Genomic DNA, 22,545 nt, shown 5'->3' on the forward strand with positions numbered 1-22,545 from the left:
GTTTCATGATCATTCATGAATATTACCACACAAAAAAAAAAGACAAAAGGTGAAATTGAGAAAAAATGACAATAAGGTCAACATGCCTCAATACATCAAGCGCACACTATTTTTTTTGATATAGATTTGGCTTACCTCCATAACTTTTTTAACTAGACATGTCATTTTGTTTTAGAGATTAAATTCAATAAAGATGCAATGTAAAACCTAAATTTTACCCCTCAAATCCTAACATACCACATGATCATATTATATATTAAAAAATAGGCACAACCACACCCAATCAATTCTAATACCCATTTAAAAATCTAACTTAACTACACTTTTATTGGGATATTATTATGTATGGTAGGATGTACTGAGTTTTAAGTAAAAAGCATATGTGACAATCTATTATTGGATGGTGTAAAACATAGATTTTACACTCCATCCTTGCCAAATTCAAACTCTTTGTTTTAAATATACAATGACAAGTGATAGAGAGTTTTAATCTCCACATTTTATTTAGTTAGTGGGTGACGTGGTAGTCTCTCATTAAAACAAAGGCATAAATGCACTTTTAGTCCCTACATTTTGCACATTTCTCTATTTTGGTCCCTACATTTTATTTTTACCACTCTTGGTTCCAAAACCAATGAACACGTGACATTTAAGTCCTTTCCATCATCCAATTAACGGGGAAAGCTAAAGTGGCTAACGGAGAATTAAAATAACATTAAACTATTACTACGTGGCATACCCAAGCTCGACACGTGGGATTCTCGCCACCCCAAACCTTGTCATGTGACCATCAGATGACAACTTCATCAAATACCTCTGGTGCGTGGATTCTAAAAATCCCCAATCAAATATTGAACCCTAGAAGTAACTATCAAAACACCATCAGCCTCTATCAAAGCCACTATCATCAAACATTTGAAACCATCAGCCTGTCTCTCGCGAAGCCACCATCATCAAACATTTCCCAAAACACATCTCTGCCCTTTGAAGCCAAATACCCAAACTTTTCTCCGTTCCTAAAGCCAAATATCCAATTTTCTTGTAATTGCAGAGAAAAGTAAAAGTAAAGGCTCGGAGACCTCTGGCTTTGTGAAAATGTATTAACTCTCTCTCTGTCTATGCCCTTATTTATAGCTTTACATTATGCTTGTTGGTTGGAACTGGTAGTAAGGGCCACAATGTTTTTGTATATTTAGACTTTTGACTGTTTGTTAGTCCTTGTCTACATGTGTTTGTTTGTGGTTTCCAATGTGGTCCATGTGGTCCCTGTGTTCCCTATGTGCCCCTGTTGAAGAGAATTAAGTAAGCCTAATATTATTGTATAAGTGTTGTTTTGTGTAATTCAAGTGTTTATATGCATGTGTCTATTTATGCATGTGTCTGTTTTAGTGTGACAGAACTATTAAAGTTAGTGCTATGTTGTTACTTAAATAATTGTTGTCTTGTTGAATAAGTCTTGTTTTGATAAAAAAGAGTTGTTTTGGGTTATAATTAGCATGATTTAAATGGGTTTGGTGGTATGTTGCATGCAGAATTGATTATTTTATTAAGTGTTGCTTTGTTAAATAACTGTTGTTTTGTTCAGTAACTAGCATTGTTAAATTGGGTTTGGTACTATGTTGCATGCAGAATGGATGAGCTATTCAGTATATATGTGCATCATGGTGGCCATTTTACTGAGAATCCTAGAAAATATGTGAGAGGTACAATAGATGTAGTTGATAATTGTGACCCTGAAAGGTGGTCCAAGGTTGAGCTAAAGGGTATATGTAGAGACTTTGGGTACACCTCTATTAGCAAGCTATGATATAAAATGCCTAGTATGGACCAAGAAATAGCAAATTCCATTTGGTTGTTAATGATGATGATGTCATGTTCATGACAGATTTAGTGAAGGGTAATGAAGAGATTCATGCGTATGTAAAGCACGCAATAGATGACCCTATACTAGTTGATGAAGGAGAGGATATTGGTGAGGATGTGCAACCATTGGCAGTGGAACAAGTTCTTATAGGTGATTATGATGGTGATGATAGTGAACATGATAGTGATGACCATGATGGGAGTGATGATATGTATGCTAATGATCATACTTTTAGCAATGAGGATGAGCCAACTGAGGTGGATGTTCCCATTAAGGTTGCTGCTTTCCTTGTGGGTTCAAGGAGAGTAGGTAAGGAACCTACCATTGAGCACCCACCTGAGGTCTTTATTCTAAGTGACGATAGTGATAGTGAGGGAAGTGGTGGTGGGGAAAATGGGCTAGATGATGAGGTAGAGTTGAACCATGGTATTAGGGACTTTGTTGAAGACAATAGTGACAGATGGGATGGTAAAGATGATAATGATGATGATGATGTTGTTGAACCAGGCCAAAAGGGTGCTAGTGTAACGAACTCTAATTATGAGAGTGAGGATTGCACGGTCTGTTGGAATCATCATCTGATGATGAGCTTGGGAATGACAGTGATGATATTTCTGAGGATGATAGAAGTACACATGTAGGAAATGGTAGGGGACAAAAAAATGAGGAAGTGAAGAAGTTCCTTGTGTTTAAGCCAGTGGCTAAGGCAAAGCATATTGTTTTTGAAAAGAATATGATGTTTACAACACCCAACAATTCAAAGAAGCTATAACAGAATATGCAGTTCATAGTGGATGGGGGATCAGATTTGTTAAAAATGACCTACAAAGGGTAAGAGCTGTCTACCAGGAAAACTGCAAGTTTGTTGCCTATCTAACAAAAGTGCCAAGGGAGAGGAGCTACCAGCTAAGGACATTGACTTTGGAACATACATGCTCTAGAAGTTTTAAGAACCCTAGGTGTACTTCATTATACATTAGGAAGAAGTTGATGAAGAAAGTGAAAAGATAGCCTAACATCAAGTTGAGAGACATCCAAGATGTTGTCTATGAGAAGTATACCCTAAACATAAGTGCAGGAAAGGCAAGTAAGGCTAGGGATAAGGTTAGAGAATATGTGGATGGGGCTTATACACAATAGTACAACCAGTTGTGGGAATACTGTGAGGAATTAAGGAGGTCTAGTCCTGGCAATACAATACTTATGAAGGTACATACCTTCAATGATGGTGATTTACCAGGCCAGCATGCACAACTCCAGCTCCAGTCCAAGGGCACCACCTCAGTCCACCCATCCACTCCAAGTGCACCATACCTGTCCAGCATGCCCAGCTTCAGGCTAGGTGCACCACCTCAGGCCAAGAAAAGCTCAGCCACTCAATTTGCACCATCTTAGACCAGGATGCACCAATCCAATCCAAATGTAACACCTCATGCCAGGACAACCTCATCCAATCCATTTCAAGCCAGCAGAAGCACATTCATCCACTCTTATACACAGCAGCACAACTCCACTCCAGCTGCACCACACCAGTCAAGCAGCACCACACAGAATCCAAGTGCACGTCAAAACTCCAGCAGCAGCAACCCAAATCCTAGGAAGAAAAAGATAAGGATGGTCACATCAGAAACTTTAAAGACTTCTAAGAATGCATCCAGATACATGGAAGCAATCAAAAATGGTGGGAGTCAATCATCTATGCATGGTCGAAGGAAATGAAGAGAGCATAAGTTCATTTTTCCTTTGCTTGTTTTGTGTATTTATGGTGATAGGGTTAACATTAACTATGGAACAATGCCCTTTGTTTTGTAGAAAGTGATGGTTAAAACAAGTTTGGAATTGTATTATGAATGTCCATTTTGCTTCCTATTTCTTTGCAACTAAACAGATGTGAATATATGTATAGTCTTTGACTTTATTGCTTTAGATCTTTGATCATTGGGCTTCTCTCAGAATGTGATCTTTTTATGTTTTTGGGGGTAATGATCTGTGTTTATTTCTTTTCAGTTTTTTTCATAGATTACATACTTGTGGTCACTGTTGGAATTTTGAAACCCATAGCTGTGTGGTATTTACTAAAAATTTTCAAATTGGTTATTGAGAATTGTATTGGATTCTATTCAATTGGGATTGTTTGAAAATTTATGATAAGTGTTACCTCTGATTATATTTTTTTTTTCTTAACAGAGTATATGCCACGGTAGAATAGTGTGCTGGTTGTTCATATGGGTATTTCTGGTTGTTCACAGATTCATTAGGCAGGTTCACAATAATTACCATTGCATAACACATCACCAATACACTGCTAGTCCAGTCATCAAGGAACAGGGGTATTCATTTCATTCCAGGAATGGTACCAAAAAAAAAAAAACCAACAAGTGTTTCCATGCTAACTACCTAACCAAAAAATTTACACACTACCAGTCCTATGCATTAGCAATTACAGGATATTTAACATGCTAACCAAACATACATTTCCACCACTCACCTAACCAAACATAAACACTTCCACACTTCCCACTTGCTGCCTAACCAAACCTCCACTACCTATCTAACCATACATACAATTACAGAGACAAATCCCACCTATCACCAATAAGAATGCCAAAGCCACAGTGTAAAACTTCTCTCTCTTGTAGCATCTTGCAACCTCGGCCTCTAGTTTGATGATCCGTTGCCTTTGCTCTGGGATGAGCACCTTACCACGTTCACATATCTCATCATCACGCCATTGGAAGAATTTACACTTTCGCCCAACCTAAAATGCAAAGCAAGCACTTAATAATGAAACACAAGAAAATCGAAAAATAAACTTCCACCACCAAAGAAGAATTTAAACAAAAAAAAACTGAACCCCAGTAAAACAAAATACTGGGTGTGATAATAATTTTCCTTTTGTAACAGGGTCAGCTTCTTTTCTTTAATTTCATTTTATTCTTTAAACCTTTAATGAAAAGAATGGCATATAGACAGAAAAATAAAAACGCTAGTGAATGATAACAAAAGAAAAAAGATCCTTAATACAAAAGGCGATACATTGAACGAAGAATCAAATAAAGTAACAGCAATTCAAAAATAAAAAGACCAAACCCAACATAGAGAAGCAACTTTTTAACTTACTCTAAACATTAAAATCACATAACCCACAACAAAGAAACATCACAGATACCCAAATATCATAAAAAGAAGTTCTGCGTGTGATTATAAAGCAAAATACCGAGAATTTGACAAAAAAATTGACATACCCAATAGTTTGGACAACCATAAAACCTTCTGCCAGGGTTGTTTGTTGTCCACGAAATGACTAACACTGTTTTTTCAGCACAATAGCACCTTAATGGAGCTCTCCTCCTCAAGCTTGAACTGGTTGAAGAGCTTGCTTCTATCTGATCAGGGACTTCGAAATGGTTAAAGATCTTGAGAGATGGTTGATGATGATGGTGGCTTCAAGTGACAGAGATGGTTTGAGAGAGAGGATGATGGTTCAAGAGAAAACAAAAGCTAAAATTCTAGGTATTCAAGTCTGATTTGGGGATTTTCAGTGTTTGGTTGGTTGGTGAGTGCCTCACATGACATACACGTGACTGGGTTTGGGGCGGGAAAGTCACGTGTCAAAGTGGGTCATGCCACGTGTAAAAAAATATCATTGTTTTAATTCTCCGTTAGCCACTTCAGCTTTTCTCGTTAGTTGGGTGACGGAAATGACTTAAATGTCATGTGTTAATTGGTTTAGGAACTAAAAGTGGAAAAAATAAAATGTAGGGACCAAAATGGAAAAACATCAAAATTTAGGAACTAAGAATGCATTTATGTCTAAAACAAAAGGAGATTTCAGTTAAAGAAGTACTTGAGGTAAATCAGACCCTTTTAAATTAAACACATAATATTATATTGATAAAATCGTGCTTATGTGAGCACAATAAGATATTTATATATCTTTAATCATATTTTTCTCCTAATATAACTAAAATTCCTTCTTTGATTAATAAACATAATCCCAATTGAATGAAACTAAATATCACCAAAAAAAAACCAAATGAATTAATTTAGACATACTTATTAATAAAAAAATCCACAATTACGACTCATAAACAACAATTACAGAATTACTAAATATCCTTGACATTGGAATAATCAAATAAAACATAAAAACCTAATTAACTAACATGGTCATTTATTGTAAGACTTTGCCTTAACCTCAAGCTTTTGAAGAGTATATTGTTTCTCTAATCACGTTATGCTTGTGCCATCATATATCTATAAGCCAAGTAAAAGTGGTACTCGCACATCTTTTAAGGCAAGTTAAAATTGAGTCATGTTTTCTTTTTCAAGAAGAATAATCATGATTTAAAAAATAGGACAAAACAACCCAGTGGGGTTGGCCGAGTGGTTAGGCACTCGGTCTCAAAGTGGCTGTCTTGAGTTTGACTAAGAGCTAATTATTTCAAGTCTGGACACCAGTACTTAGAAAAAACTGGAGATTTGACCTATCAAACCATGAACCAAATAAAAAATAAATAAATAAAAAAAATAAAAAATCAGTTTTCATTGGTTTAATTAATTGAGCAATAATAACACAAAATATAAATATGGTAAAATTATGAAATTATTAAGATAACTTTATTCTCAAGTTCTAAATCCTGCCACAACACACCCTTGGTGCAATGGTCGCTCCAAAAATATAAATGCTTGTGGGGTGTGAGGGGCAAGGATCATGATTCAAGTCTCCAAGAGGGAGTTTCACACACATTTACACTTATATTAGGTTAGAGTATAAATTCTATCTTGTATATATAAAATAAAAAAATAAAAATAAAAAAAGAAGTTCTAAATCCTAATATTTAATTAATAAATCATTTTTTAAAATTTTATTACATGATCAACATTTCAAATAAATGCTAAAATTATTTGTATTAAATAAATTAATACAATAAATTAGGGGTCAAGTTTTTTTTTTTTTTTTTTTTTTTTGAGAATGTGAGGGTCAAGTTTTAGTTAGACAATGTAATTCTATATAATTGTACACCACCTTATAACTTTTAATTGAAAGATTATTGTAATAAATGAACCATTCATGCTTGCAAAACATTAATACTACTAGTCGCTAACCCATGTGATGCACCAGATAGTTAACGATTGGTAAGTTTCTTCCATTCTACAATTAGTTAAAAATGAATGAAAATCAATATTTATAATACGAAACAAAGGCATACTATTTATGTTTCTACCCTGTTTAAATTTTTATGAAATATGGATCATCAAAATACAAACAACTTAATGACAAAAGAAAATTTTCTAAGTTCCACTAAGGCTTTTTGGGGAAAAAAAAGTAAATTAAGTGATACAAAAATAACATTCTATAGCACAAAGTATTCATCCAACAAAACTAAGATGTCAAACATGAGAAATTTCAATTCTCTGGAGGCATCCATGATCCATTACCTCTAGCTTTCTTGTAGCATTTACTTCATCTATTAAAACTCTAGAATCAAACACGGTGTCTAGAAGTTTGGTTCTTAATAAAATATTACACAAACATACGGGAAATGAAAGTAAAAATATAGAAAAATACATAAACACAGAATATTAAAAAAATATATATGAAAAACAAAAGTAACTGAAAGTAAATTCTTACAAAAGATATCTTGAGGCTTGAGAACGAAGGGTTTGTAGAAACAAAAGAGAGATAGGGTAAACCACATAGTGGGTTTTGGTGTGATGCTGCATTTATATAGTAGTAGGTTGATTTGGTTTAAACCTATCAACATTGATGAGTAGTAGTTGATTTAAAACTTTTCAATTTAATCAGTTTAAAACTCTCATTTTGACATAATAAATATATATTTTTAAATGATGTGTAAAATTATGGGATAACCAAAGCTTGTGTGGCAAAATATTAGAAGGTCAACTAATAATCAAGTGTCTTCAGTTTGGTTTAAAACTCTCTATGTCGTTGAGTAGTAATTGGTTTAAAACTCTATATGTTGCTGAATAGTAGTTGGTTTAAAACTTTTCAACTTGCTGATTAGTAGTCGATTTAAAACTCTCCTTTTGACATAATAAATAAATAAATATAAAAATGATGTGCAAAATTGCGGACTATCAAAGCTTATGAGGCAAAATATTAGAAAGTTGACAAATAGTCAAACGTTTTTGGCTATTATATAATATAGATTAGAAATCAATAACAATCTCATTATAAAATGTTTAAATTTCAAGTTTTCCAAATTTTAAAATTATAGACAAAGCATGAGTTTGTAAACTACATGTTAACATCCAATTAATATGAAATCAAATGTGCATATAAAGAGTAACAAAAATATACAATCATATTGTCAAATTTTCAAAATGATAGTTGTATATATAAAAAATAAAAAATTTAGTTATTTAGTAAAATATCGCAGTGTTACAACCTATGTAACTTATAAGTCAAAAGAACATAGTTTTCCCCTTCAAAGAACTCTATTTAGAGCCCATGCTATTTGATCCACCAAGCAATTCCTACTACGGAAATGAGATCCGGTGCAATAATTAGGACAATTAACATTCCAAGAACTAAGTTTAAAAGTTAAAAAGTTCATTTTGAATTTCAACCTTTGGGTCATTTTCTTTTTTCTTTTTTTGAACTCTTTGATCCTTACCCTTTTGCCTTTCGAAATTTTCCACTCTTGCTTAAGTTCTATTGCATGATCCAGAAGTCAGAGACTAAAAAAAAAAAAAAAACCAAACTTAAACACAAATCATGGCTCCGCCAATGTTTCAGACTCCCGAGTTGGAGATTTTCTTTGTATTGGCTGGCGAATATGGAATCATCTAAACTACGTACGCCGGTGATCTACTCAATTGTCTGCCAGAGTGGTTGTGTTTTAGCGCTGTCCACCATATAGCCTTGGCCTACACAAATTAGATATTAGAACCTCAGAGCCAAAGTGATCAAAATGGACGCTACGTGCTCAAGATGTGTTTAAGCTTAATTTGGCAGGCGGAAGCTTTGTGTGAACAGAACGGTTCAATGATTTAGCATTGATATGAGAAGATTGAGTCATGGAGCAAGCATTGGCTAAGGGGATGCCATGACATTATCGGCTGCTTGTGGAATTAATTAATGTGAGGATCGTTCTCGGTTGGAGTTAATAGCAAGGTGGGATCAATAAGTTGGTTGGGCCAACTTGCCTCAAGACGTGGGTAGTTCCTCCACTAACTCTCAAGATGTTCATTTAGCTCATCAGCGACTGTGGTGTGGAGTCTTTTTTCGGGAGTATGTTAAGGTGTCACTATAGCCACATCTAGGTAAAAAAGTCACATTGATCGTCTACCTGTAACTATTTTTTATTTACCCAAAAAAAAAAAAACACAGTGGGAAACGTGTTTGTCTGAAGAGGGGTCTTTTTATTTTTTGGATGATAATCGGGTTTTTTGGGACGATAGATATCGGTTTACTATCATCATCTTTTTCTTTTGAGCATATCTCTTTTTCTTTCTCAGCTATTAAGGATAAAATTTGTAATAAAACTTCCTCTGTCCGTGGCCTGAGGAGGAGGAGTTTTGTGTACAATCACTTTTTTATTCTAAAACACACACATACAAACTGTTATGTCGATTATTTTGTATACGATCAATATTTACCTAGGGCAATTTAAGGTTTACATTGTACTGAGCAATATAAATCTTATATTGTAGACTAAACAAATGTGTACAATATTTACACATTTATTTAGTCTACAATGTATATATTACATTGCCAGTACAATAAAAATTAAGATTTTTCCATTGAGCTATCCTCCTAATATTAAGAACTGTATATATTAGCGGGCACTACGGTGGGATTTATAAGATCATTTCTAAAGTGTTGGCTAATCGTTTCAGAAGGGTGGCACATGGGCTTATTTCGAATTCTCAGAATGCATTTGTGAAAGGTAGACAGATATTGGACTCTTTTTTGATTGTTTCAGAATGTATTGATAGTAGATTGAAGTTAGGTGTTCCAGGAGTGTTGTGTAAGTTGGATGTGGAGAAGGCATATGACCATGTGAGTTGGGGTTTTTTAATGTATATGCTTCAGCGCTGTGGGTTTTCAGAGAAATGGAGAAAATGGATAATGTGTTGCATCTCGACTGTTAAATTCTCCATTCTAATCAATGGTAGTCCTTCTAATTTTTTTGGTAGTTCTAGGGGGATTCGGCAAGGGGACCCCTTGTCTCCGTTACTATTTGATATTGTTATGGAAGGTTTGAGTCGTATATTGGATGTGGCTGCTACTACTGGTCAGTTCTCAGGCTTCTCTGTAGGTAATACGGCTGGTAACTCGGTGATGGTGTCTCATCTTTTGTTTGCTGATGATACTCTTATTTTTTGTGATGCTAATTCTTCGCATATAGCTTGTTTGAGAGCAATCCTAGCTAGATTTGAGGAGGTCTCAAGCTTAAGGATTAATTTGGGGAAATCTGAGTTGGTTCCTATAGGGGAGGTCTCCAATATGGATGTTTTGGTGGGGATGCTGGGTTGTAGGCAATCCTCTCTTCCATTGAGATATTTGGGGCTACCGTTAGGAGCTAAATTTAAGGAGTTGTCAATTTGGAATCCTATTTTGGAGAAGATGGAAAGGAGATTAGCAGGGTGGAAGAGGTTGTATCTATCTAAAGGAGGTAAGGTAACTCTTATTAAAAGTACTCTTTCCTCCTTACCTACATACTTCCTTTCCCTTCTGCCTTTACCTGGGAAGGTGGCAAATCGTATGGAAAAGTTACAACGAGATTTTCTGTGGAGTGGTATTAATGGTGACTCTAAATTACACTTGGTCAATTGGGCTCAGGTTTGTAAGTCGCTGCAGGTTGAAGGGTTGGGTATTAGACGATTGAGGAGTTTTAATGCTGCCTTGTTAGGAAAATGGTTATGGAGGTATGGCATGGAGACCGATGCTCTATGGAGGAGGGTTATTGAAGTGAAATATGGGAATGATTGGGGTGATTGGTGCACAAAAAAGGTGACCAGTGCTTATGGTGTTAGTTTGTGGAGACATATTAGGAGTGGTTGGATGCGTTTTTCTAAACTACTTCCGTATGATGTGGGCGATGGTACTCGAGTGAAGTTTTGGAAGCATGTATGGTGTGGAGATCGTACTTTCCAAGAGGCTTTTCCGGAGCTCTATTGTATTAGTAGAACAAAGGATTCTTCAGTAGCGGAGGTTATGTGTTGGTCTGGTGGGAGGATTCATTGGGATGCTAAATTTCGTCGTCCTCCACAAGATTGGGAACAAGACTCCTTTGATCGGTTTATGGATATAGTCTACTCTTCGAGGGTACGGGGTTTGGGTCCGGATCGGTTATGTTGGAAGCCAGCAAGAAGTAGAGGTTTTGAGGTTAGAGGATTCTATCTTTCTTTCTACCCTCCTACCATCTTATCCTTCCCTTGGAAGTTGATTTGGAAATCGAAGGTTCCTCTAAGGGTAGCTTTCTTTTCATGGTCTGCTTCTTTAGGTAAGATTTTAACAACAGATAATCTTCGCAAACGACGTGTGCTAGTTCTTGATTGGTGCTATATGTGTAAGAATTGTGGGGAGTCAGTGGATCATCTTCTTCTTCATTGCCCCATTGCTTGTGAGTTGTGGTCGTTGGTGTTTTGCTTATTTGGAATTCATTGGGTTATGCCTCAGAAGGTTATTGAGTTGTTTGAGTCTTGGCAGGGTAAGTTTGGAAGACATAGAAATATAGAGTTGTGGAGAATTGTGCCTCTTTGCTTGTTATGGTGTATTTGGCGCGAAAGGAATGCAAGATGCTTTGAGGGTTGTGAACGCTCTATACTAGAGATTAAGTCTTTTTTCTTACGCGCTCTCCTCGATTGGAGTGTGGTTTTTTGTTATTTTTCTTGTTCTTCCCTTCCCGTTTTACTTGATCGTTGTAATCTTAGTTATTGATTTTTGCCCCCATAGTACATTCCCAATGTACTCGGGTTGGCTGTTCTTCATTTTTTAATAAAATTTTCGTTACTTATCAAAAAAATATTTTAGCGGGCACTACCATATACACTTATGTGGAAAAACTTAATATGACATAGTATATGGCTTTTCACTTGGTGAATGCGCCCGTAAATTAGGGCTCTATAATAAAATTTTCTCTATTATAAAGTTTTTCGGATTTATTTGAGATTTAGGTTTCGTGAAAGCTCTTTTGTGTAAATAAAGCAAAACCAATATCTCACCACAAACCAAGGCAGTTTTAGGACAACCAGTGAGTGCAACTCGGGCATGGCGCACTGTGGCCACACCCATACCCTATGTACCCTTTGCGTCCTCACTTGCGGGACCTTCCTCACCGTCACCACTTTGCATGCGCTTCTCTACGTCTTGACTTCCATCATTACAAATACACTATTCCTCATCTTATTCTTCTCCTAAAAAAAATCTTTAGATTCTATTAAATGCACTACTCATTTACTAATAGCTTAATTTTTTTTTTTTTTTTTAGAGAATTGGTACTTTAAAAATGTTATCAAAATAAGAGATAATTCAATCTCAGTTTCTATTCTACCTCAATCCCATTATAAAATCCACTCTACTCATTTTAAAATAAGATTTTATGAAGTTACCTAAGAACTTTAAAGGTTCTTAATTCGTTTTGTATTAGCATATGAAAGTATTCTTAGATTAGTAGGAACTAAAATGAGAACGATTTTTCAATTTTAGGGACTGCATATGAAATAAAAAAGGTGAGAACTAAAACGGTAAGCCACCCAAAATGTAAGTACCAAAAAAGTATTTTCACCATATAATTACTATAATCATATTTAAATTTAAAATAGTAAACAATAGTGACACAAGTCAACCATTTTTTGACCTTTAGATTTTAAAAATAAATAAAGAAAGAAAAAGGGGGGGAGGGGGGGGGGGCATATTAGTCAATACTCACTATAGTGAGTAGTGACTCAGTAACTAACACAATAACATTTCTAATATTCATCAAACATGTACACCACACCAGACTGGGGAAATTTCTCATTTAACATTATTTTAGCAACTTTTAGTTACTTAGCATGTTTTTTAAACATTTTACCAAATTAACATCTCGAGCCTAAGAGGCTCGAGTTTCAGTGAAGAAAATCGAGTTCCAAGCTGAAGAAGACACAAACCCACATGTACACCACACCAAACTGGCAACTTTTAGTTAGTTAGCATGTTTTTTAAACATTTTAGCAAACTAACATCTCGAGCCTAAGAGACTCAAGTTTCAGTGAAGAAAATCGAGTTCCAAGCTGATGTGGAAAAATAGTCCACGTGGAAGAAGAAGACACAAACCCAAGGCAAGAACTTGAGTCTCTTCCACATCAGATTACCACCAATTGCAACTCGATTCTTAGAGACTCGAGTTCCACATTGAACTCAAGTTTCAAAGTCTCGAGATGCTAGTTTTGTAAATAATTTTGCAAACTTGACAACTAATGAAAATGATTCAAAAATAATGCTAAATGCAAAAACAATTCCACCTTACTAGACTTTCAAAAAAATCAAAACATGTACACCAAAGAGAGTCGAAAGAGAGCGAGAGAGATACCACTTTAGTGACGCAACCTAGCTGTAAAATCTGGAATGGAGCGAATGAGAAGGGTTGGTTAGGCAACGAGAAGTGACAACATCACCATTGCAGAGTGGGTCGGTGGTGTTTGTAAGAATTTTTTTTTTTTTTGGAAAAGCGGCAGCCATGTACATATTAAAGGTTTTTTTCTGTAATTGAAGAGTAGTCCATATTTGGTATTGCTGATTTAGTATTTGTATTTAGAAATTTGGAGGAATTATGGGCTAAAGAATGGTAAATAAGATCCAAGTTGAACAAAATTTGACATAAATGTTAAGACCAAAGAATATATGAAACCTAATGTTCAATTTTTAACATTCACATCTAGGAAAACTTTGAAGAGCAAGTAAATTTTAAGGTAATATGTCTGGCCCTGCTACTAATGTCAGTTACAGATCAAGTACCAGCAATATTACGACTTGTATTAGCAAGCCCTATACTAAAACATTTTCCCGCTTTATGGCCTGTTTGGAAGTTTAGAGAGGGAGGAGAGTAGAGGGGAGTAGAGGGGAGGGGAGTAGTGGGGAGGAGAGTAGAGGAGAATGATTACCCTCCACCTTGTTTGGATGTTTTTATAATTAGTAAGGGGGAATGAAGTAATTAGCCCTTCCCCTTGTTTTTAACATTGTAATTTTATAAATATAATAAGGGTAAATTAGGTAATTTACTTTATCAATAATTTTATGTGCTCTACTCTCCCTCCAAATCTCTCCAATTTGGGGGAATTAAAAATGAGGGGGTTGGAGGTAGTTGAAATCCCTTCAAACCCCTCCAAACCCTTCCCCCTCCTTCCTTAAAAAACTCCCAAACAAGGTAATTGAATTACTCCCCTTCCCTCTACTCTACTCTCCCTCCTTTTTTAAACATCCAAACAGGCCATTAGTGCCCTCATGAGCTGTCTTTAGCATGTACAAGCTTCTTTACTAGTAACACGAATAGATATTATTTTAAAATCCTCTTGTGATATGCCATAAAGGTAGCATCCAGTCTTTTACTGATCTAGTTGCACTCATTCAACTCGTCTTTAGAGTAATTGCATCAATACTTATAAAAATTTCGGTTTTTTTTACAAAAAGAAGCTATTTTTTATTTTATACTATTACTTTTATAAAATACCCACAGCTTATTTATTCTACACTCTTTTTTATTTAAATAATATTTTTTCCATATTTTTTTTTATTATTTCGCACCTACCCACAGCCCCATCAACCTTTAACACACGCCACTCTCTATTTCTTTTTCTCATTCTCCTTTTTTCTTTTCTTTCGTCTTTCATCTTTTTCTTCTTCTTCTTCTTTCCTCTTTTTCTTCTTCTCCTTTTTCTTCTTCAATTTGGGTTTGAAATGGGTGGTAATTTTGGGTTTGCAATTTGGGTTTGATTTTGGGTGGTGGTTTTGGGCAGATTTCTCCGCTATTGTGAGTGATTATTTTGGGCGAATTTCAAGCGGATTTCTCTGCTGTTGTTGCTGCTGCTTCTTCTGCATCTTCTTCTTCCTCTTCAGCATTTTCTTCTTCTTCTAGTACTTTTGCATTTAGGGTTTGATTAGTTATATGGGTTTGATGATTTTTTTTAGGAGAGGGTTTAATGAATTTGGGATCTAGATTTAGAATAGATTTGAAAATTTTGATGATTTGTATAAATTTTTTGTTGGATTCAAGAAGATAGAGGAGAAAGAGAGTAGAGGGAGAGAGAGAATCATATGAGAGAGAAAAATAATTAAAAAATCAAATAGAAATTGTAGCAATTTTGGAAATGCAGTGTCATTGAGGGGAGCAACCACAACAGCTCATAATAGTCTTCTAAAATATAAAAAATGTTTAATTTTGCACATTTTAACCCAAAAACTCCCTATATCAATCTTTGTAAAAATGTCTAAATATACACAATAGTCTTGTAAATGAACAATAATAGTGTATATATACACGATTACTATTTACCGTGTAAATAATTTTTTTTTTTCTCTCCTCACTTTCTTTTTCTCATTTCATTTCTCACCTCACTCTCACGGCTACTGCTTACAGTGTTAAAAAAATAAATATTTTATTTGAATAAATGTGTATAATAGACAAACTGACGTGGGTGTTTTGTAAAAATATGTGTGTAAAATATATTAAAAAAAAGTAGGTTTTAGATATGCAAAACGGAAAAAATTTTACATATACTACTGTGGATGCTCAGTGTTGGTAGATTTTGAGCAAAATGTGTAAAATAATGCACTTTTTCTATTATGGAAGGACTGATACAAGTGCTCTTAGACCACTAAATTAAGCTAGCTTTCAGTATACTCTAACCATGCTCTTCGAAGAACCAAACTCTATCACCTAAGGATTTATGGAATGCTCGCACTTTTAGTATATATAGATGCTCCAATTAAAGTAAAAGGGAACTATATGAGATGATGCATGATCTATCCATGACAAGAGGAGTCAAGGATCATACTTAGGATGATAAATTCTAATTAAAATGATCTAAACCCCTTTTTTATTTAAAAAAAAAATCTTATTTTGATCCCAAGCAATTTGTGCATCAGAATATAAAAATGATTCAAAAAGTTTAATATGAATGACACGCACACAAATATGTTGAACTCTTATAACAAATACCATAACGAAAGCAATAAGGCAGTAAAAGCACACAAATTTGCTAGCAAAGTGAAAAACAAAGAATTCACTGTGGAGAAACAGTTATAATAGTCTACTACAAAACCTTTGTATAACTAGATTCTCTATTGCAGAACTACAAACGACTTGTCTTCTACCTTTCTATCAAAGTAGCCCCAGAATCTTTGGAATCTTCATCAACAAACTTCTTTTACAAACTTCTCGTCAGTGAAAACCAAAATCTATAACACTCCAAGGATTCTCCTTGAAGATATGATAATAGTGAACCTCATTGAAATTGAACTCTACGGTTTCAATCTGTCATACACTCACTTTGGGATCATAAGCAAAGTGGGTAAACAATTAAAGTTCAAGAATTTTGCTCAATAGATAAGATCATAAAAGCCACAAATATTTCTCAATAGCTTAGGGTATTGCAACCTCTTCTCTATAAAAAAATTTTGAAAATGAAGCTTTATATAGGTGCACAATTATGGTTTAGAAAAAAAAAAAAAAAAAGTATAAAATATGCTTAAAAAGGACTTCAGAAAATAGACCCATGCAGCCTTGCTTGAAGGAGCAGAGTAAGGGATATGCAAAGTCTTCGGTTGGTTTTTTGTTTTGCCCAAGTAATGTTCTTTTTTGCTTGAGTGAGTCTTCTCTATCAAAAATTTGTGAAAATGAAGCTTTATATAGGTGCATAATTATGGTTTAGAAAAAAAATGTACAAAACATGATAAAAAAGGGCTTAGGAAAATAGATCCATGCAGCCTTGCTCGAAGGAACAGAGTAAGAGATATGCAAAGTCTTCAGTTGATTTTTTGTTTTGCCCAAGTAATGTTCTCTTTTGCTTGAGTGTGTCTTTTTATTGCTTACTTCACTTTTGCTCGAATGAAATTCTCCAAAACGTTTATTTATTTTTCAAGTAGTTTGAAGATAGTTTTTACAAATATTTTACAATGAATGAATCATATTAAAACTAGGATTTTGATTACAACCAAAGATATGGAATCATAAACACTACAACAAACTTGGCCTATGGTGACAAAATCTAGTGAGGAAAATGTTTTTTGTCACTAAATAGTATCATTCAGTGAGGAAATAAAAAATTTGTCACCAAATATTAAAAAATACATAAAAATGGTGACGAAATCATATTTTCATTACTGAAAATATTACAATTGGTGATGAAACTTCCTTTCGTCATTGTAGGTCATGGAAAACTAGTGCCAATGAAATTTTTAGGTGTGGATGTCTACGGTAACGAAATATTTCATCACACAAAGTGGAATCTAGGGTGATGAAAATATTCGTCACCAAATTTTAACAATAGGTGATGAAACACTAATTTTGTCACTCAATATAAAAAATTTATTATCATTGGTGACGAAATAAATCCCGAAAAAGTAAAATGACAATGTAAAATGTTGAGCACAAAAGAAAAAATTTGTTGCCACTAAACATTTAAAATAAACATATTTAGTGACGAAATCCATAAATTGCTACTGGGAGCACATTAAGTGACGAAACCTATTTTCGTCACCTAAAGCAATGAGAGAGATATATAGACACAATAACGCCCCAGCCCATTTAAAAAAAAAAAAAAAAAAATAGGAGAGAGTCAGATTTTTAGACCCACATGATCCCCACCACACAATCACAAATATCTCTCTCCCTCTCTCTTGGCCGGCCATAAATCACACCCCTCTCTTTCTATTCTCTTTTCTTTCCTTTTCATATAAACACAATGACACTAATATCTCCCTCTCTCACACTCTCCCACCAGTGCATCACCCACCTCCACAATTATTTTTCCCGCAGCGTGGTGTGGTGTGCATATTCATGTGCTATGCCTATTGAATAAGATGCTATAGACTTATGGTTAAAAATATTACATAGGAGATTAAGTGGTCCTGGAATGGAATATGTTGCATTTACTTTAGTGTGTTGGTGCCTTTAGTGTGATCAGATTAGTTAACAGGTATCAAAAAAATATTTTGTTAGTTCGTTTGAGGACGTTAGTGCCTTTAGAGTGATCAGTGTAGTTCACTAATGCTTGTTACTGTCTTATGGCCTGTTTGGAAGTTTAGAGAGGGAGGAGAGTAGAGGGGAGTAAAGGGGAGGGGAGTAGTGGAGAGGAGAGTAGAGTAGAATGATTACCCTCCACCTTATTTGGATGTTTTTATAATCAGTAAGGGGGAAGGGAGTAATTAGCTCTTCCCCTTGTTTTTAACATTGTAATTTTATAAATATAATAAGGGTAAATTAGGTAATTTACTTTATCAATAATTTTATGTGCTCTACTCTCCCTCCAAATCTCTCTAATTTGGGGGAATTAAAAATGAGGGGGTTGGAGGTAGTTGAAACCCCTTCAAACCCCTCTAAACCCCTCCCCTCCTTCCTTAAAAAACTCCCAAACAAGGTAATTGAATTACTCTCCCTCCCTCTACTCTACTTCCCTCCTTTTTTAAATATCCAAACAGGCCATTAAGAGTGATCATTGTATAATGATTTTCAATGTAAAAGGAGGTTAATGTCTAATTCAATGCAAGAGGGCGGGTTATTATTGAAAAACCTTAAGGGAGATTTTTTTTTTTTTTTTCTATTTGATAAGAGCATTGTAACTGGGTCTTTTTAATTATATGGGTTTCTTTCTTTTTCTGTAAGGATTTTGTAACATGTCCCTACTTTAGAAATTTAATCTGATTTCGTAGGAATGGAAAATGGGAATAAATGTGAATGCTGCAACTGGGTCATAAAAGTGTCTCTATCTCTATTGGATTCTAGTTGTTTGGGTCTTATTTGTGCAATGCAATTAGTTCTTATTTCATTTTGTTATGTGATTTGGGTTTCTCTATTGATATAGAAGAATTGCTTGTTTATAATTTTTTTTTTTTTTTTAAACTTCCACTTGTATGTTATTAGATTTTTCAGATTTTTATAAGTTAAATTGTAGTTATTAAGTGGACCAAAAGTACACTGCTTGTAGTAAAGTCCCTCCTTTTTCTTTCCTTACTATAATTATTGGTTCTTGGGTCATTTTGAATTAAAGTGAACCTTCCCAACAATGTCTTAATAAGCTTTGCTGCCCTGTAAAGCATTCTCTTTGCATTGCAAATAGAAATGCAATTCCACTATCTTGATCATTCCCTTGCCCATGATAATCATGTGGTGATGATGTTCAAGTTTATCATGTTGTAATCTTGACATTTTTGGTATGTTTTGTTAATAATCTAAGTATCAAAGGGCATAAGATGTACTTGTATCAAAATTTGTTTTTAACCTGGAACCATATTAGTAATATCAATTTATCAAATTTAGCTAAACTTTGGCAATCTTGTGATTAGTTATACAAGTATAGTTCCTTCTTCCAGTAGATATGATATTGATGTATTTCTTTATTTCCTTTTTAGATTGTATGGATGTATGGATGTGGTTGGAAATGAATGGATGATCTGTTTATGGATGTGGTTGGAAATGAACAAGTTAATGCAATGGTAAGTAAATGTAAAGAACATTAATAAAATAAAATAAAAAATTGATGACGAAGATTTTCGTCACCAACATCTGACTATAAGCAGAAATTGATGACAAAATAATTTGTCACCTAATCTATTGAAATTGAAAAGAAAAAAAACATTTAGTGACGAAATATTTTGTCACCTAATCTATTGAAATTGTAATAAATAAATAAATAAATACAATCAATGACGAAATATTTCGTCACCATATATGGTCAAATAAAAAATCATTAGTGACAAATTTATTTTGTCACTAAAAATAAGGTTTAGTGACGAAAATATTAGGTGATGAAAAAATTTCGTCACCTATCATTTTTTTTATTAGTGACGAAAAATTTTCGTCATCACCAGGACATTCGATGACAAGGCTTAGGTGACGAATGCAGATTCATCATCATATGTCTTCAGCGATGAAATAAAGACATATCATGACGAAAAGTTTCGTCACCATAACCTACTTTTGTTGTAGTGACAACACTAAAATCATAACAAATATTGTTGTAAAAAAAAATTTCAAATTATGAGGTTTACTTTACATGTGATGCCCATGGAAAATAAACATACATGCATTTATGTTTATAAATATGTATATTTGCGTGTGTCTCAAGAAGCATGTAGGATGATTACCATGTACTATTCATCTAATGATATAAAACATATAATTCTATGATAACTACATATGAGTATTACTATGTTATTTTCATCTAAATGACAAACAAAAATTTTGTATTTGGAATTATGAGTTCAAGATAGTTCAAGGCTTTTGGGGAGGCTTTTAGTTTTGGGAACTCTACTCTGTTGCGAAGGAGAAAAAAGCCTTTACATGCAATTTGAGTTAGAGCTCCTAACACGTATCAATTCTTATATTATTATTACTTTTAATTTTGATATGTTATTGTTCATTATATAAAAAATAGATATTTATATTTATTATCTTAATGTTTAAAAAAGAAGAACAAACTGAGATATAGATTTTTTTTTCTTAATTAGATATTGTTATTCCTTTTTAAATCCACACGTTCATTACTAATTTCGATAAAGTAAACGCCTAATGGTATCTTGGCAAGTCTTTAACAAAATTTGTTTAGGGAGAGTGAATACCAATTTTCCCCTTCTTCACGTAATGTCTAATTTTGCAAAATTTTCATTTTATATGAAAACAATTAAGGAGATAGGATGTTTTCAACAAAGTTTGGACAGATATTAATTTGCTTTGTCTTGGAAATAGATTGAAAATCGTCATTATCATATTGTATGGAAAATTGCATATCATGTTCTTTCAAACTTTCAATACCAGCATATAAGGGGTATGTTTTTTTTACCCCTTATATGCTAGTAGTGAAAGCCTATAAGGATGGTATATATATGCTTTTAATTTCAAATTGAAAAATTGTTTAATGCAAATCTATTAATATATTTTTTTTTTTTTCATTTTTTTTTATACCTTTAGGAGTATTGTTCTGTGTCATCATGCAAGTTGAGGCCAAGATGAATAGGCTTACACAAGAAATGCATTAATATTGTGGCAATAATATGTATTGACTTGGGATTTTTTTTTTTTTTTTTGGATCCTTAATAACTGGCAAATTGTGCCATAAAATAAACACCGTATCCTTCGTGACATCCTATTTTATGATCTCAATTATTGCATCAACGACTAAGGGGTTCATTGATGTTTTTGACAGGAAGGTCTTTAGTTGGGTTGGGTTAGGTATGGACTATGAAACGTCCGTTGTAGTATTTCCATTATACTTTGCAGAATGCTCGCCCAAAGAAATGCGAAGTTTTTGGGTTGGATTTTATAGCTTGATAATGGGTTCAGTTAAAGTCTTCCCAACCTCGTTAAAATTTTTTGAAGTTAAGTATTGACCTCTATACTAGTGGTGTCTTATATTTTTTCTTTTGAGAAAAGGTGTCTTTTAATTGAAAAGTGGTTATTAATGTTTGGTTATTACTTATAATAATATATGTTTCACAAAACATACACATATGTTTGTTTTTGGACAAAACATGTGTATGTTTATGTTCCCATTGTCCACCTACTTGTGCTCACATACATACACATAAAAGACATTGATGAAATGAAACTTGTGATCACATACATACACACACAAGACACTAATGAAATTAAAATTTAGACGATCTATATGGCTTTAATATTGGACTATTCTTGGGCTATTTATTTGGATGGATTTAACAAGACCGACTTGGATTTGGGCTTTTTGAAAAAGAGCATTATGGGGAGATCCAAGTTGGACAACGAATTTTCGTAACCTTTGTGTGGAAGAGATTGAAGCTGGGAATAAAAGAATCTTTGCTGCCTTAAGTGCCAAAGGTTTAAGCAATTTGGTGGTCAAATTATATGATGAGACCGGTCTAAACTATGATAATGACCAATTAAAAAGTAGGTAAGATGTATTAAAAACAGATTGGAAAGTGTGGGAAAATTGAAGGGTCTTGACAGAAATTTTGGTTGGGATACAGTGACGGACAAAATTGACTTTAGTGATGATTGGTGGGACATTAAGTTGAAGGTGAGTTGAGTATTTTATTAATATGTAGTACGTTTGAAATAGTTATGTCTATTATAATAATATGAGTGAAATGACAAGTACATTTTGTAGGAAGTTCCCAAATCTTCAAAATTTTGACATAAAGGTCTACAAAATCTACAACAACTTGATTGAATGTTTAGGGATGTTGCAGCAACTGGAGCAGAACTCATGTAGTACAATTTTTTAAATTTTTATGTCGTACATTTTAAACTTGGATTATTGGTATGTATTTTATTATCTTTTTACATTTTTATGTAGTACAATTTAAACTTGGATTATTGGTATGTATTTTATTATCTTTTTACATTTTTATGTAGTACAATTTAAACTTGGATTATTGGTATGTATTTTATCATCTTTTTACATTTTCATTTTGTGCTTTATGATGATGAAAATTATTTAGATTTAATTAATATTGATAAGAAGTCATTAATGGT

Source organism: Castanea sativa, chromosome 5 (assembly GCF_040712315.1).
Source record: "Castanea sativa cultivar Marrone di Chiusa Pesio chromosome 5, ASM4071231v1".
NCBI classification, from domain to species: Eukaryota; Viridiplantae; Streptophyta; class Magnoliopsida; order Fagales; family Fagaceae; genus Castanea; species Castanea sativa.